General features: G+C 37.6%; 1 pseudogene; it reads right to left on the minus strand.

The window, feature by feature from the left end:
- Nucleotides 1-3,485: 3,485 nt before the first annotated feature.
- LOC116738099 overlaps nucleotides 3,486-18,337 on the minus strand; it is a 105,290-nt pseudogene continuing 90,438 nt past the window's right edge.

An 18,337-nucleotide genomic window follows, 5' to 3' on the forward strand; every position in this document is an offset into this window, starting at 1 on the left:
TTTATTCGTAATATAAATTTCAGTTGATTACAAAAGACAAATGCAAACCACTGCCGCTTTAGGACATAAACCAGAACAAAATATGATAATGAACTCTTCCAAATCAGTAGCTATTATTTTCATGTAGTCAAATCTATTTAACTCTGCTTCTTTATTATGCATGAGAGATATTCTGAAGTCCAAGATTTTAAGTCTATTCACATAACAGTTGTTTTCTGATACTATGCCCCTTACTTAGTGTGTGACATATTTTATTTCAGAATTTAGGAAAAAGAATAACTAACACTGTTTAGGAAATCAAGAAGAAAATTAAGACCAGCATAAAAATGAGCAGATTGGCATAAAAAACTACTTTTCCGTAAAGTAGTTCCTAAAATAAAGACAGTCAGAAAGACTGATCTCTGGTATGTCTAAAGAGACAACTAGAAAACAAGCAATATTCTCCGAAGAAGACATGTGGATGGCCAACAGACACACATAAAGATGCTCAACATCACTAATCATCAGGGAAATGCAAATCAAAACCACAATGAGATATCACTTCAAACCTGTCAGAATGGCTAAAATCAAATACACTGGAAATAACAAGCGTTGGTGAGGATGTGGAGAAAAATAAACCCTTGTGCACTGTAGGTGGGAATGCAAACTAGTGCAGTCAATATTCAAGACAGTATGCACGTTCCTCAAAAAGTTAAAAAATAGAATTGCCATAGGATCCAGTAATTCCACTGGGTATTAACCCAAAGAATATGAAGCATTAATTTAAAAAGGTGTATGAAGGGTGCCTAGGTGGCTCAGTTGGTTAAGCGTCTGACTCTTGATTTTGGCTCAGGTCATGACCTCATGGTTTCTGAGTTCGAGCCCCGCTTTGGGCTCTGTGCTGACACTGTGGAGCCTGCGTGGAATTCTCTCTCTCTCTCTCTCTCTCTCTCTCTCTCTGCCCCTCCCTTGCTCATGCACTGTCTCTCTCTTTCAAAATAAACTTAAAAAAAAAGATATATGCAGCCCTATGTTTATTGTAGCATTATTTATAATAGCCAAATTGTGCTAGAAACCCATGTCCATTCAGTAGATAAGTGGGTAAAGAAGAGGTGGTGTGTATATGTACAATGGAATATTAATCCTAAAAGAATGAAATCCTGCTATTTACAACAACATGGATGGAGCTAGAGAGTATTATGCCAAGTGAAATAAGTCAGTCAGAGAAAGAGAAATACCATATGATTTCAATCATATGTGGAATTTAAGAAACAAAACAAATGAACAAAGAAAAAGGGAGAAAAAACAAACTCTTACCTATAGAGATCCAACTGATGGTTATCAGAGGGGAGCTGGGTTAGGGACTTGGTGGAAAGGTGATGGGGATGAAGAGTACATTTATCTTGATGAGCACTGAGTAATGTATAGAATTGTCGAATCACTATATTGTACCCCTGAAATGAATAGAACACTGTGTGTTAACTATACTGGAATTAAAGTTTAAGAATAAGTTTAATTGCCATGAAAAAACTAGCAAAGTTAGTAATGATAAAGCTGTCAATAACTACAAAAAAGATGATCCAATAATTCAACCACAGGGTATGGCATTTTAAGCTTTTGTTGTTGGATAAAAAGGAAAGTAAATTAGCTGGAATTAAATCCTCCAAGTCATAAAATTCCTATTTCTCTAATTTTCAGTAGTAAAATTATATCTATTTTTAATATTTATTCATATATTTTTGAGACAGAGAGAGAGAGAACCTGAGTGGAGGAAGGGCAGAGATAGAGAGGGAAACAAAGAATCCCAAGCAGGCTCTGCTCTGTGAGCACAGAGCCCCACTCAGGGCTCAAACCCACAAACGGAGAGATCATGTCCTGAGCTGAAATAGAGTCAGATACTTAACCGACTGAGCCACCCAGATGCCCCCGGTAGTAAAATTATCGTGTATTATTATATTATTATAAAATAATAGTGAATTCAATTCTGTTCTTTGTGATAATTTTCACATTTCTTGTTATTTTTCTAGAAGTCAATCATGATAAAGTTCATTTTGTGATTTCTACGAGATGGTACCATCCCATATTCTTCTAAATCGAGAATCGAGATGAAATGATGAATTTTTCCCTCTCTATCTCACTAAGGAAAATCTTTTGGGGGCTACAATATAATTTGATAATTTAGCTTGATTTTCTGCCATATGTGCCTTTTGTAGCATTGAATGAAAGGCACACCATTCTCCTCCCTCTGCTATTTGTTTGACATGCTAAGAGAGATTACCAGTAAGATAGAGGTCAAGGCAATTGCTACAGTCCGTCAAACTTATGGGTCTTTTTTCCACACCCCACCAATACCCCTCATGATTCATGCATTTTAACATGGACATGTGCATCGTATACATGGCATGGCACTTGGTTCTCAGGCCTGTGTGTGTGTGTGTGTGTGTGTGTGTGTGTCTGTATATAAAAACATTTATAGTGTGTGTATATATATCTAGACAAATATAGAAAAACTCAGGAGAATTTTTATGATAACTTAAACTTCTATATCATTTTAGTTTGCAAAGTATATTAACATCAATCATCTCATCTTACATTTCCCTACCTCACCTGTGTTTGAGGTAGAAAAGCAGGAAGTAGTCGCTTCCCCCTGTGGAGAAATGACTGTGATCAGAGGAAGCCAAGTAACATGTCCAAGGTCATAGAGTTAAGGAGGAGCACAGGTGGGACCCCTGAGTCCTTGATAAGTGCCCTTTACCCAATGCCATGCTGGCCCCATAGCTTTTCATGATGCCGAATGGGTGCAACTGAAGAGTGAGGTTCTTCTCTTTACTTCTTTTTTTTTTTCCCCCCAGGGACATTTTTTTCAAGAAACATGTTCAGTTTGTCATCTGGGTAGCATTGTAAAGGAATATATAAGGATGAAATCTGGTTAGTAAATAGCGTATCTTTTATTTTTCTGAGTACTGATACCCATTAAAAATCAGGTTCTAGAATGCCTTTGTCTTATTCAATTTTGAGAAAGAGATCTGGAATAGCATGCTACACCCTTCCCTACAGCACACACACACACACACACACACACACGCACACATGCACACACACACACCCTGTCAGTATCACTGTATCAGCAATTAATAATAAATAAATAGTCAACCAGATACCTGCTAATTTAGTATAAAGCAAAAATATCAGAATTTGTGTTAACCCTACTCCAGATGCATTTTTTTTTCATGGTAAAGCATTTGGATTTTATTTGATAATTTAAATGGTTTTTTTTCTTGATTTTATTTTTAATGTTGATAAATACAATCTGTACTTGGAGCTGGATAACAGACAGGCTTTTAACATAAGGTTTTCAACCTAGAATGTGACTTTTTCCAAAAAAATTTCAATATTAGGCCTTTTTGCTGCAGACAGTTTCCATGAGAGTCTCCTGAGAAACTAGTTTCTTTAAAAACAGGTTGCTACTACTTCCTGTGAAATTCATAAAGTGGCTTTCCTTTTGCTCAGTCATCCAGAATGAAGTCAAAAGGCTCAAAGTCTCTCCAGAAGCTATAAGCCAGGGTCACCTCTTACCTTGCTTGTCTGACACTGCCTCCAGTCAGACCAGTCAGGGATATTAAGAATGGCTTCACTGGCCAGCACCTTCCTTCTCAACTGCAAGGGAAAATTTTTTGTTTTAATTCTGTGGAGAAGTTTCTCTCCTCTGTCAAGTTCAACATAAATATATGTTGCTCTCGGTTGTGCAATGGGCTTGATGTCAGAGTGCTCTGGATTTCCAACAGCTGGTTCTATTTGTTGTTCCTTTGCCTGGGTAACGAAGGCATCTTTAATGCCATTCTCGAAGCAGTGGCTGAGTGGCACGAAAATGACCTGTAGCTGGAGGTGATAGCTCTTATAATTTCTCTAAAATAAAACACACTATTTCCTTCAACTCTTAAAGAAAGTCCTCAGTGTAGTCTTATACTCCTCCACCTCTTCTGCCATCTTGCTGAATGAAAGGTCCATCACTGACTGATAGTGTCCGATGGGCAGGATGAGGACATGGTCATCAGCTAAGCCTCCTTTGACCAGGGAAAGGTAGCAATGTGGGTCAGTGTTGACCACCAAATGCTTTTCCACTTTAGGACTGGCAAGGCAAAACCAGCAAGGTCCTGGAAGCTAAGCAACTTTGGAGGCTGCTTTGGGTGAAGGTTAGTCCCTGCCTGTAGATGAATGCTTTCCTTCTCTGCTTCAGTCTATCTATCCCCTTAGCCATCTTCGAGAATAACAGAGTAGTTACAGATGATTAAAGAGATAAAAATGTACATAGATAGTCTTTAAAATCTCATGTAAGCAGGAATGGTTTCATCTTCTGTGTGTGGGTTGAATATAAAACACCTATTTAATTTTAACCATCATTATTGTGATCCAGCTTTGTGGAAGTGGGAGAGAGCCATCTGCTCAGAAAGGTGATTATGAATAACACATAATGAAGCTTCATTCAAGCAGCACTGACTGGGGCAGAATTACATGGTGACCAAGACAGAGCTTGGAGATCAGGAAACAGAGCTTTGAATAGGAATTCTCCCACGTACCACCACTGTGACCTCAGACAATTAGTCTTTCTCCCTTCATCTACAAAATGACAACAATAGTGTCTACTTCATAGAGTTCTTGTGAAGATGAAATAAGAAAGTGCTTGTATAGCCCTGTGCATGATGGCACATCATATGCAGTCAATAAGAGGTTTCCCTTGTAAGAAATTTGGCAAGAACTTCATAAAACAAGATTTCCTACTGATGCAAGAACTTGTATATGTTTTTAAAACATCCCTGAGACTTTTGTTCTTTGACATAAAACTTAATATAAGTGCTAATACTGTAAATATTTGCCTGTTACATTACTGATAGTCATTATACATATGCATACATATACATGTACATATACATATATATATATCCTAACCCTACATTTCTTAATCTTTTCCTAGTCCTTACGTCTAGATATTCTGTCAAATTCCCCCAGATCATGACTATTTCACTCTGAGAAAAGATTAATTTGTTTACTCTTCTGTTCAGTGTCTCAGGGTCCTGATTTCCATAAACTTGATTTTCCATACCCCCTTTGCCATTTGTTTTCTGGATAGATATGGCTAATGGGAGACCAAATAGAAAAAGTGGAGGACTAAGGGAGAGAAGCCAGGTTACTTCACTGCCTTTTTTCTTGGCTTTTGGCTATATATCTAGCATAGACTGAGTCTCCATAGTTCCATCCCTTTCTAGCAGACCTTCTCTCTGTGGCCACAATTTCTGTTGAGCCAATCCTTGCCATGATCCCAGTCCCCACCTGGGCCTTACTTTCATGAGTGGCTGTTTCTCTGTGGTTCCAGCTTCTGTCTAGATGCTCTGTATTCTTGGGCCTTTGAAGCATCAACTCTAGATGTCTCTCCAACTCTATAATAACTTTTGGGGCACCTGGGTGGCTCAGTCTGTTAAGTGTCGGGCTCTTGATTTCGGCTCAGGTCATGATCTCACAGTTAGTGAGTTCGAGCCCTGTGTCTGGCTCTGTGCTGACAGTGCAGGACCTGCTTGGGCTTCTCTCCCTCTCTCTCTTCTCCTCCCTATCTCAATATATATATATATATATGTGTGTGTGTGTATGTGTGTGTGTATATGTGTATATATATATATATATACGCACATATATATTTATATATGTATATGTATATATGTATATATATTAGATATAGATATAGATATATAGAAATAGAGATAGATAGGTAGAATGACTTTTGTCTGACACTAATCTTTGGCTGCTGATGTGAAATTCTGGGTGTCTTCACCATTCCCTGATTGTCCTGTAGACCTTCCTCCTCCTTTGTAGCTAGTAGTCTGTATTAATGTCCTCAATTAAACTACTTGGTTTGGATTCTCCCCTTGATTAACCCTGACAGATTCAATGATGGTAATTCCACAATTGTTTTCTCATCAACTGACCTAGTGTAGACATTTGATTTTTTTTTTTAATTTTTTTTTTCAACGTTTTTATTTATTTTTGGGACAGAGAGAGACAGAGCATGAACGGGGGAGGGGCAGAGAGAGAGGGAGACACAGAATCGGAAACAGGCTCCGGGCTCTGAGCCATCAGCCCAGAGCCCGACGCGGGGCTCGAACTCACGGACCGCGAGATCGTGACCTGGCTGAAGTCGGACGCTTAACCGACTGCGCCACCCAGGCGCCCCATGTAGACATTTGATTTTTAGAATTTTTTATAGAATTTGAATTTCAGAGGTCATTTTTATTTATTTTATTTATTAATTTTTTTGAAAGAGAGAGAGAGAGAGGGAGAGAGCATGTGCCTGTGCACTCATGCATGTGTGCAAGTGCCCTCACAAAGGGGGGAGGGGCAGAGTGGAAGGGAGGGAGAGAATCTGAAGCAGGCTACACTCTCACCGAAGCCCCACCAGGGGGCTCAATCTCAGGACTGTGAGATCATGACCTGAGCTGAAATCAAGAGTCTGACACTTAGCTGACTGAGCCACTCAGGCACCTCAGAGGTCATTTTTAAAAGGTAAGTATCGAACTATGAGTCGTTTCTTTTTTTATTCAAGAAAGTTAAAAAAATGCCTGCTCCAGACTAACTAAATAGAAATTCTGTGCCCAAGATCTATCGGTGAAAATGTACAATGAAGTCCAAGACATGAGTACGTTATCAAAGAAGAAAAGATTATTTTCATAATTTCTTCCTGTTAGTATTATAGTTCATAATATTTTGGAATTTTAAGCAGGAATAATTTAATTCGTTTTGAGTGTATCCTAAATAAAAGAACTTGAATTCTAAACTAAACCTCAAAATGTGTGTATTAAGATAGATTTTTTTTCCTGTGACTTTCATGCATGTAGTTCCCACAAATTTAATAAACAAAAGAAAAAATATGAATCAAATACTAGAAAAAATTATAACTAATCTCAGAATATGAATTTTCTGCTAAATTACAGAGAATATCATAAAATAAGCCTGATATTTTCAACTTGCTGTTTAACTCAATGCAAAAGAATCAAACTTATGGCTTCCTTTAACTTTATAGATCATTTATAATTTAAGGGGAAAATTTCTGTCCAAAATTAAAAGGGTGGATTGAATTCTGAAGTTCAAGAAAATCATATTAACCTAACATCTCAAGTAAAACAAAACCAGATTCTCTTAGGCAACCAGCGGGCTATATACATAAGTGTTCATTTTTGTGCAGATGGGTTGCATTCAAAAGGAAAGAGAACATGAAATAGGGTGTCCTGAGACATATACTTTTGTTTAATTGCCTAAATTGGTTATTTTCTGTTGCCCATGGTCATTGGGAAAATATTAATATATCAGGGTTATGGAACTTGTCTAAAGTTGCAGAATATCTGCTCTGATGGATTTATGTGACCAGCGGTGTTACTGTAAATAAATAAATTTATTAAATTGACCATTTTAAGCAAAAATACACTGAGGTAAGCTAAGAATTATCTGAGTTGGTGCAGCTGGTGCTTAGCAAATGTTATTGACCTTGAAAAATATTGCAATTTGCCAACAATAATAAAGCTCTAATTAAAAAATGGTTATTCAGGAAGGAAATCAACATTAATGAGAACATTTCTTAAAACTGTCTCTCAAAGTAATATACCCATAAAAATAAGTCAATTAGGAAAAAATGTAGTGTTTCAATGGTACATAAAGAGTTTGTAAAAGAAGAAACTAGGTCCAAGACATAGACAGCTGTGGATTCCATCATTATAAAAATGTAATATACTAATGGAAAAATATGTTTAAAGGTTGATGCAATTGTAAAAGGAACTAGGAAACATGAGAAGAGGTAAATTAATACAATACTTATTTATTTTTTTTTAAGTTGATAGACTATTTTCTATTAGTTTTAGTTTACAGAAAACTGAGCAGAAAATATGGAGAATTCCCACACACCCATTCTCTCCCCTGAGCATAGTTTTCCTTATTATTAAACCTTGCATTAATGTGAATATTTGTTACAATTGATGAGCCTATGTCGATACATCATTATCTGAAGTTAACTGTTTAGAGTTCACTCTTTGTTCTGTGTATTCTATGAGTTTTGACAAATGTGTAATATATATCTCTACATTACAGTACCATGAAGGATAGTTTCACTGCCCTAAAAATCCCCTGTGCTCTCTATACACCCTTACCTCTGCCTCTCCCAACCTCTGGCAACCACTGATATTTTACTGTCTTCATAGTTTCACCTTTTCCAGAATGTTCTATAATAGAAATTATACAGTATGCAGCCTTTTCAGATTGAATTCTTTCACTTGCCAACATGCATGTAAGCTTTCTCCATGTCTTCTCATGGCTTGATAGCTCATTTATTTTTATTGCTGAAAAATATCTCATTGCATGGATACACCACAGTTTGTTATCCATTCACCTAATGAAGGACATGTTATGCTTCCAAGTTTTTGCAATCATAAGTAAAGCTGTTATAAATATCCATGTGCAGTTTTTGTGTGGACCTAAGTTATAACTCATTTGGGCATTTCTGAGATTTTTAATATTTGTAACAGTTTTATAAAAATTTTATGCTATAAATTAAAAAATTCAACTAGGTTGACCAATTTTCAGAAAAAAATATATATAAGCAAATGTCCCTAAAGAAGAATTAGAAGGGCTGAATTGTCCTGTAATTACTAGAAAATTGAATCAGTAGTCAAAAATATTTCCACTAAGAAAATCCCAAGCACAGAGTCTCTATCAAGTCAAACCAGTGTTCAAGTAACAAATTATTTCAATCTTAATCAAACTTTTTCAGGGCACTGAAAACTTACTTATGAGGCTAGTGTGATTTTAATACCATAATGCAACAAAGATGGTAAAGAAAGAAAATCATGAGCAAAATTTATTTATGAAACATAGATGCAAAAATCATAAGTAATATGATTAGCAAAAAGCATTTAGAACATATGTATAAAGTGTAAGTGGCATAATCCATGATGACAAAGTTGATTTTACTTCAGGAAGATAAAGTTGTATCAATATGAAAAAGTTAATTAATATAATTTGCCATATTATGAAATTAAAGATCATAAGATACCTCAACAATTACAAAAAGAGCACTTAATTCGTTGATGTTGATGTTATTGAAAAATTAGACACAGAGGGGAACTTCCTTAATATGACTCTAAATCAGTGGTAAACTTTATACACAGTGAGAACCCACTGAAGGCTCTACCTCTGAGTTCAGAAAGAAGACTGAGATTCCAAGCAATACCTCTTTTATTTGATATTTTACCAGTGTTTCTAACTAGTGCAGAATGACAAGAAAAAGAAATAAGTGTGTAAGGATTGGAAGGAATAAGGAAATAAAAACTCATTTGCAAATCATTTGCAAAGGAATAACCAAAAATACTTACAAATAAATTATTGCAATCAATACAAGAGTAAGGAGAAGTTGCTAAATAAAAATCTGCATAGTCAAATAAATTATGTTCCTAAGTTACAGTAATAAATGTAAGAATACAAACAGAAAGTTTAAAGGTAACATTTATAATAACACCAAGCATACAAACTACGTACATTCCTGGCGGAATGTGTTCAAGAATTCTGTGAGAAAAATTTTAAGATTTATTAAAAGACTTTAACCAACATGTAAGTGAAAAGATAAATTATATTAATTTATTCCCCCAAATGATTCCAGTTCAGAATCATAGCATGTTCTTGCCATGGAAATTGACAAGCTGATTCTAAAATTTATATGTAAAGTCAGAGGGTGCATATAACTAGACAGTGTTGAAATAGAGGAATTAGTGCAAAGACTTGCTTTATTGGATATTAAAACTCATTACACAGCTATGATAATTAAGGTAATGTTGTGTGGGTACAGAGAGAGACTAATGAAATAAAATGGAGGGCCCAGAAGAAGACGCATAGTTATACAGACATACATGTGACAGAGATGGCCTGAAAGATTGGTGGACGATGAACAATCTCTTCCAAAAATACTGTTCAGACCAAATGTATCCATCTGAACAACAAATCAAAATACTATTTTACAACACACATAAAATCAAGTCTGGGCTGATTAAAGATCTGAGTGGAAAAGACAAAATTATCAACACAGGAAAATATCTTCATGATGTCAGGGGGAGCAAATGATCTATATCTGTTGGCTTTGGCTGGAGTATAAATTATGAAAAAATATACTAGTAGTCCACCAGTAATATTCTTAGAATTGAGTTTTTCATTCTTTTATGTTTTAACATGTAACTTTTATGTTTTAATATGTGTACTTTAAAGCATTGTTTCATGAAGAAAATATAAAGCACTTCAAATGTAAAACAGTATAACAGCAATATTTCCTCAGCATTGCACAGTGAAAAATACAAAATTTGTATAAAGGCCTTTGTATATGCATTGTAGTAAAACTTTAGTGTAGGAATATCTAATAGACTTGAAACATTCTTTGCCATTTACTTTATCTAACTGTTTCTATTTTGTTATTCAAATAATATTACAAGTTGACGATTTATTTCTAAAATATAAAAATAAAAATATGTGAGAAGGGAAATAATAAAAATGCCAAGTAAGATGTGTATGTGCACTTTGAAAATTAATTTTCTATTTTGCTTTATCAAATATGATTTGATTTAAAGACTACTTTTACTTGCAAAAGACTAATTACAGAGCTATGATAATTAAGATAATGTGGTGTGAGTACAGAGATAGACTAATGAAATAAAATGGAGAGCCCAGAAGCAGATGCATGGGTATACAGACATATATGTGACAGAGATGACCGTATTTATGTGAGATCATAAGGGTGGGGCCTTCATTCTATGGGGCTCGTGCCCTTATAAGATGAGGAGACACTGTCATGTGAGGGCACAATGAAAAGAGGATCCTTTGCAAGCCAGGAAACATTCTCACCAGGAACCACTGAGCTGGCACCTTGACTCTAGGTTTCCCAGCCTCCAGAGCTGTGAGAAAATAAATTTCTGTTGTTGAAGCCACTCAGTCTATAGTATTTTGTTATGACAGCCCAAGCTGACTAATACAAGACCTAAACATGCACAGCCATAAAACCTAACCCTCTCTGCTTAAATGTAGCATTTATGACACCTGGCATTTGTTCCATAATAATAAGCCTTTCCTTTCTGTCACCATTTGTAATTAATTAGCAGAGTTCCTTACAAACAATATGTATTCCATCCCTATTTTTTCAACCACTTTTATCATTTCACTGATCATCCAAAAGTTAATGAATCAAAACATCCATTTACTCTGCTCATAATCTTGTGGGTCTTGCATACAGGTCTCAGCTGGGGAGTTCTATTCTTCTAGTTCGTCTGGTCGTAGCTGGGATTCCACATGTGTTGGCAGCCACCTAAAGGTCTGCCTGGCAGAGGTCTCTCTGGAGGGTGGCTGGTCACCAGCTGGGACAACAAAAGTGATTGGGCTGCACGCATCTCACCCAACGGCAGGCTAGCCTAGACCTATTTACATGGCAATTCCAGCATTCCAAGAAGCCAGGCCAAGCCTAGGCTTAGGACTTGAACTCTGTTCCTTCCACCTCAGACTGTTGTCCAAATCAACTCAAAAGACTAGGCCAGATTGAAGGGACAGAGAAGACCAAAAGCCGAGCATTGTGGCCATTTTTGCCATCTACCACAATTAAACAATGCATATGGATATTCAAATAGCATAGCTGAGGCAGTGATGGTGTTCCATCCCAACTGCCATGGCAGAGATGGCCAACAGTAATCTAAGGCAATGAAAATTGTCTTTTTAATTAGTTGATGGCATGACAGCCTATTCAAGTTACAAAAAATCTTCCAGAGTCGTAAAATCTTAACTCCTGGAGGGTGGTAGTCCTTTCCATTCCTTTGTGAATTAACCTTATCCATATCTGAAGCTCAAAGGAAGTAAACCTGTTTTTAAAAATCTATGCACTAATATTTTCCTTGTTACATGGAGTGATCTCTTAAATAGGTTGATCTAGGCTAGTGAGAATTTCCAGAAACCTTCCATAATCAGCCTAATAGAAGCATGCATTTTGAGGCTGAAATAATAAAGCAATATGCTTTTTTGTCTCCCAACTGCTCTGCAAATCTCTGTGTGCTAGTTTTTCCCTGCCCTTGGATGAAATCTCAAAGAAGCTCCGAGATAATAAAGCCCTCTAGGCTCTTTGACCCCTAGAACAGTTTTAGACCAATAATTAGTATGTTCAGTCCCAAGTAGTAATAGAAACTCCAAATTTTATTCTAGGTTAACTCTTCCATCCTTGTATTAATTAGGATGGATCAGGTTATACTGTGGTAACAGACAAACCCCCAGTAGTTTTGGGTTTTTGTTTGTTTGGTTGTTTTTGTTTGTTTACTTACCCTAAGTCCTCTCCAGACCAAAGTAGTAACTCCTCTTTGCAGTAACTCAGCAACAAAACCCATCTATCTTGGGATGCTGCCATTTTGATATGGCACCTCCTTACTGCTGCTGTGCAAGGGTCACACAGAGTCTTCTCGCTGCTACCGTTTGAAAGCGACACATGGCATTTCCAGTCCCATTTCTTCAGTTGCACATGGTCACATGCCCCATGTAAATGAAAGGGTCTGGAAGTTGTGCCTTTCATAATTAGAAAAAGAAACTAGAATGATATTGATGAGTTCTACTTCTGGGGGCCCTACCACTCTCCCTGCTTGCGCCTGCTAGGAATAGGAGATATGGGAGACTTCGTTTCTGTTTTATTGCCTCGTGTTTCTGCCCCTGATCCTCTACCCCCACAGTTCATAAAATCAAGGTATAGATGCCATTACTCCTCCAAGATGGAACGAAGAAGAGAAGGGAAAGTAAGTGGCAGTAATGGCCTTACTTTCCTGGGACTGTTGTGAGCTGGTGAAACACTGTCTGGCTTGGCCAGTGTTTTACAATGGATTCTTTCTTCTGTCGTGGGCTGCATAGGTTCTTTGGAGGTTCTCCCATTACTGAAGACTGCTCACTGGTAGTTCTCTGACATTTTCCCACTGACAATTTTCAACTCTTGTTGGTCCGTCTATACCTGGGTCTCTACCACACTTCCTGGACAAAGTCCCTTTGTCTGACTGAGGTCTGACACAAGGTCACTTTTCCCTAGTTCAGAGGAAAATCACGCACATCGACTTGTTGATAGAAAAGATTATATCCCACATTGAAGCCATCTTCTTGGCTACCATCATCCACTTTACCCACTTCCAGGCTTTTAAATTCTTCAGCTCTGGGACAGACACCAGTCTTCTGTATCACCCATGCTTCAAGAAATATAAATCAAGTCGGACGCCTGGGTGGCATAGTTGGTTAAGCATCTGACTCTTGATTTTGGCTCAGGTCATGATTTCACAGTTTGTGAGTTCCAGCTCCACCTTGGGCTCTGTGCTGGCAGCATGGAGCCTGCTTGGGATTCTCTCTCTCTCTCTCTCTCTCTCTCTCTCTCTCCCCCTCCCTCCCCCACTCGTGCTCTCTATCTCTAAAAATAAATAAATAAACATTAAAAATATAAATCAAGTCTTCTGATTCATCCTCTTAGTGTCATCAGGTGAACTGGGGAGACCTGGGCCCCGGGGCCTCAACCCAGCCAGACTCGGAAGAGTCACTGAAGATTCTTGGTTTTGTCTCAAGAAGAGAAGGAATTCAAGGACAGACACACAGCACAGATGAGTAACATAAGCAGGAAAATTTATTAAAGCAAAAAGTACACTTTCAAGCTAAGAGAGTGGGCTAATTCAAGAGAGGGAGACAGCTGCGTCCCTGGGACGTGAGTTTCTGTCTTTTTATCTGCAATTGTTAACTAGGGGGTAGAATACTCATTATTTGGAGTGATAAGCAGGGTTTCAAGCTTTTTCTTCCTAATTTGGTCACAGTATCCATCATCTTGGGCCTGTCTGGTTTGATTGAGCTTCTTGTGGAGTGCTACCAGGACAGGCCTCTGACCTTGCCTAGCTGGCCATGACTTCCTCCTTGCTGCCCTCCAGGTAGCCTGTTAGAGCCTCAATGTCTACTCTAACATTAGCATCCCTTTTAACTAGTCTTCATTGTCCCATTCTTATTCTTGTATTTCACTGTGTTTCACAGTATATCATATAGCTATTATAAAAATAAATTGAGTTCTATCACTCCCTACTTAAGACTTACAGTGGTTTCCCATTGCACTTAGAAGAAATTTATACCCTGCCCTCTAAGGTTATGTCTGATTTAGTCCTTGTCTATCTTTCAACCTTACTTTATATCAGTGGTTTCCAAACATTTTCGATATTAGATTTACATGGTATGCTTTAAGGGAAAAAAAAAGAAAAGAAATCCTGATGCCTTGGTTTTACACTTTGCTATTTAAATGAGAATATCTGAAGGTAGCAGTCAGACATCATTGCTATTATTTTTTTTTTAATTTTTTAAAAGGTTTATTATTTTTGAGAGAGAGAGAGACAGAGCATGAGCAGGGGAGGGGCAGAGAGAGAGGAAGACACAGAATCGGAAGCAGGCTCCAGGCTCTGAGCCATCAGCCCAGAGCCCGATGCACGGCCCGAACTCACTGATGGTGAGATCATGACCTGAGCCGAAGTCAGACGCTTAACCAACTGAGCCACCCAGGCGCCCCCAGACATCATTATTTTTTAAAGATACCCACATGATTCCAGTGTGCAGCAAAGTTTGGCAACTCCTGTTTTACACCATTCTCCCTTGCTTCTTAAGCTCTACTTTCATTGGCATTCTTTTCATTTCCTAAAGGTTTTCTGGCATAATAAACAATATATATGGTCTTTGTCCTCATTTCCTGGCACAGGAAAACCCTTGGCATTTCCTAAGTGATAGGACTGTCTTCATTATGCTACTGAGGTGAGCCAAGGTGCGCTACTAGATAGCTTCAGGAAGGCAGCTGCTCACTGAAAAGAACAAGCGCCAGATTAGAAGGTGGGAACTTTGATTCAGCCCAATACTGTTGGAGGAAAGGGAGGTTAGAAAATGAATTCAGTCACCTAGCCAATGATTAATCAATCATGCCTATGTAATGAAACTTTCTTTTTTTTTTATTACTTTGATGATAATGACGATGATGACGGTGATGATGGTGACAGTAAAGTTACTTTTAACTACCGCTCGACTGTCTTGTTGAGAAAATCAATATAAACATATATTCCCCGAAATGATGCCAAAAAAAAAAATACTGGTAAAGAAAAAAGTCCTTTACACTGCATTTATATATTTACTGACGGAAAATTATTGAAAGTTGCCATGCATAGTGACAGTATTTCCACAAAGCAATATGAACGTGAAACTGCTCTCTCGGAGCACAGGAGCTTTCTAGTTTGGCATGCCTCTAAGGCCATGTTCTGTGTAATGAACTCCCTATTCCACTACCTCACTCTTTTTGAATCACTTATAAAGGCATACTCACACACTGTGCCTTGATGTTATTTGGCTCTATTCTTCTCCGAAACACAATCTAAACACCAGTGAAGTTTCATAACAGTATTCTGTTGTAAAATGTTCACTTAGATAAGAGGTCATCACACTTTGGTCTACTGGCCTAATCTGAATCCCCCTCCCCGCACGATTTTTAAAGTTTTACTGTAACATAGTCATGCGTCAATTTTTTTTTGTTATTGCCTGTGGCTGCTTTCTTGCTATAATGGCAGAGTCAAGTAGCTGTGATAGAGATTGTATGGCCCATAAAGCCTGAAACATTTACCATCCAGTCCTTTAGAGAAAGAGTGTGCTGACTCTTCGTTGAAACAATTGACATTATCTCTGAAATGAAAGAATGCGTATGCACAAAATTCTCTCAGTACTCTCCTGATACTTGAGACTGTATCTGTGGATCCCAGGTTTAGAAATCTTCATCTATTTCCTTGAAAGCACTGATCCGAATTACTTTCCTCTAGTCAATGTTGCATCTCCAAAAGCAAAACTACAGTTTGAGAAGTAAAGGATGCTATTCCTTACATTTTGTCCCAAAGTCTGAGAGGTGTAGTTTGTAGGCTGGCAGGGAGAAACTACCTGTGTGAAGATATTTGTGAAATTCAACAGCTTATTTACTAGCTTCTTTTGCAGGAGAATTTTAAGGCAGGTATTTGAGACATCTTGCAGAAAAATCTTTCAGAATTTCTCTCTTACGTTTAGCTTCACGTGTATTTATAGATGGGTTTATGCTGAACTTATGGTAGTAATATGATGAGATTTTGGCTTCTATTTTTCAAAAATTTTCTCAACTGAAATATATACTAATCTAAGAACATTTCTCTAAACATGCATTAAATTTTTTTTAATGTTTATTTATTTTTGAGAGAGAGAGACAGAGTGCAAGCGGGTGAGGGGCAGAGAGAGAGGGAAACAGAATCTGAAACAGGCTCCAGGCTCTGAGCTGTCAGCACAGAGCCTGATGCAGAGCCCGAACCCATGAACTATGAGATCATGCCCTGAGCCAAAGTTGGATGCTTAACCTACTGAGCCACCCAGGCGCCCCTAAAGATGAATATTTTTTAAGATCAAAGAAAAATGGGCATTACTTTTGGCCAAAATGAACTGACTTTCTAAGCATCAAAGCTGTTTAAAGTGTTTTGAAAATACAGTTTTGCTATTCATTTGTTTTCCCTTTAGAATCAGTGTATCGTGCATGCCAGCTATGATACTTTGCTTTGGATGGGATGCTAAAGAGTGATCTCAGTTCAAATAGGTTGAAATCCCTCATTAGATACTAAACAGCAGCATGAGGGAAATTGGTTTCTTTTAATCTTTCACATAAAGAGGCAATCTCTTTATATGCAAATACAGCGTTTTGCATATTGATTGTATTTTCTGATGATTGAACTTACACATTTATAAGCTAAATGTCATTCTTTTAAAAGAGGGTGCACAGTAAATATCAATTTCCATAATTTCCCCTAACAAGTTACTACTCCAGCGTGCCAAACACTCTTAACAGTGCAATTCATGTCTTCTTTTTATACTTCTGTAAATGCATAAAGAATTCTTAGCATTCAAACCAAACAGCAAGGAAACTCCTCTCTTCCATGTCCAATGTAAATTCTCATCCTGTATTTGGGGAGTAAGGTGACCAAGTTGCCCTGGTTTGCCGGGAACTTTCCTGGTTACAATGATTCAAGTTTACACCCAAGGATACCTCTTATTCCTGGGCAAAATGGATGGTTGGTAATTTGGAGTGCTGATGGTGACCTGTGTTTTTTTATATACTTTTAAATTTGTATGTAATTTCAAACTTTTAGAGAAGCTGAATACGTGTGTGTGTGCACACACACACACGCCTTTTACTCAGATGAGTAACTGCTTAATTTTTCGCCACTTGTTTACTTAAAGTAATTCTTTCATACCTAGCACATTAGGTTTTTTTTTTTTTTTATTTTTTTTCAACGTTTATTTATTTTTGGGACAGAGAGAGACAGAGCATGAGTGGGGGAGGGGCAGAGAGAGAGGGAGACACAGAATCGGAATCAGGCTCCAGGCTCTGAGCCATCAGCCCAGAGCCCGACGCGGGGCTCGAACTCACGGACCGCGAGATCATGACCTGGCTGAAGTCGGCCGCTTAACCGACTGCGCCACCCAGGCGCCCCACATTAGGTTTAAACTACATTCAATACAGCCCTTTGTCTTTTCTGGATGCTCACGTTATAATAGGGATCCATATTATAACTACCAATATAATTTATGCATTTAAAATTTATTTCTTGGGACTTGGACCTTAATGATCTTTTCCAGTAGTTGATAATTATTGTATGTTTACTTAAAAGACATATTGTTGGTCATGTTTATGATTCCTTTGTGGCTGACTCTGGTTTGGAATGACAACCCTAAACAGTACATTGTTCCTATGGGAAACTCCATCTGCTTGAGAGTGATTCACTTTTAGATGTGGCTTGTGGTGAGAATCTGGACTGTCTTCCTCTGCTTACATCTAAACAAGCTGGGGTTCACCCACAAATAGACTTCCCATGAAAGATCCTATGAGAAAGAAGGGAGAAAACAATCTGAAAGTAGTAGTCTCCAATGTTGAGGGAAAAAGGAAAAAAAAATAGTAGAGAAAGAAAGGAAAAAAGGGTCATCTGAAAGTAGAGGAGACTAGAGACAGAAAGAAGGCAGAAAAATGCGAGCTAAGTGATAGGTGAAATACGGAAAGTACTTTCAGAAAAACAACTTATATATCATCAGAAACCCCGTTTACTATTTCAAAACTACCAACACAAGAACTTTTATATTTTTAAAATCACCCCTATTTTTCATAATCACTTCTTATCTATGCTATTTTGTTTTATGGCACCACAAACGTACCAGTTTAGGCAGATACCACAGAAAGATATGAGCACCAGGAGAAGAGAACAAAGAC

The sequence above is a fragment of the Lynx canadensis genome, chromosome B2 (assembly GCF_007474595.2).
Source record: "Lynx canadensis isolate LIC74 chromosome B2, mLynCan4.pri.v2, whole genome shotgun sequence".
Classification (NCBI taxonomy): domain Eukaryota; kingdom Metazoa; phylum Chordata; class Mammalia; order Carnivora; family Felidae; genus Lynx; species Lynx canadensis.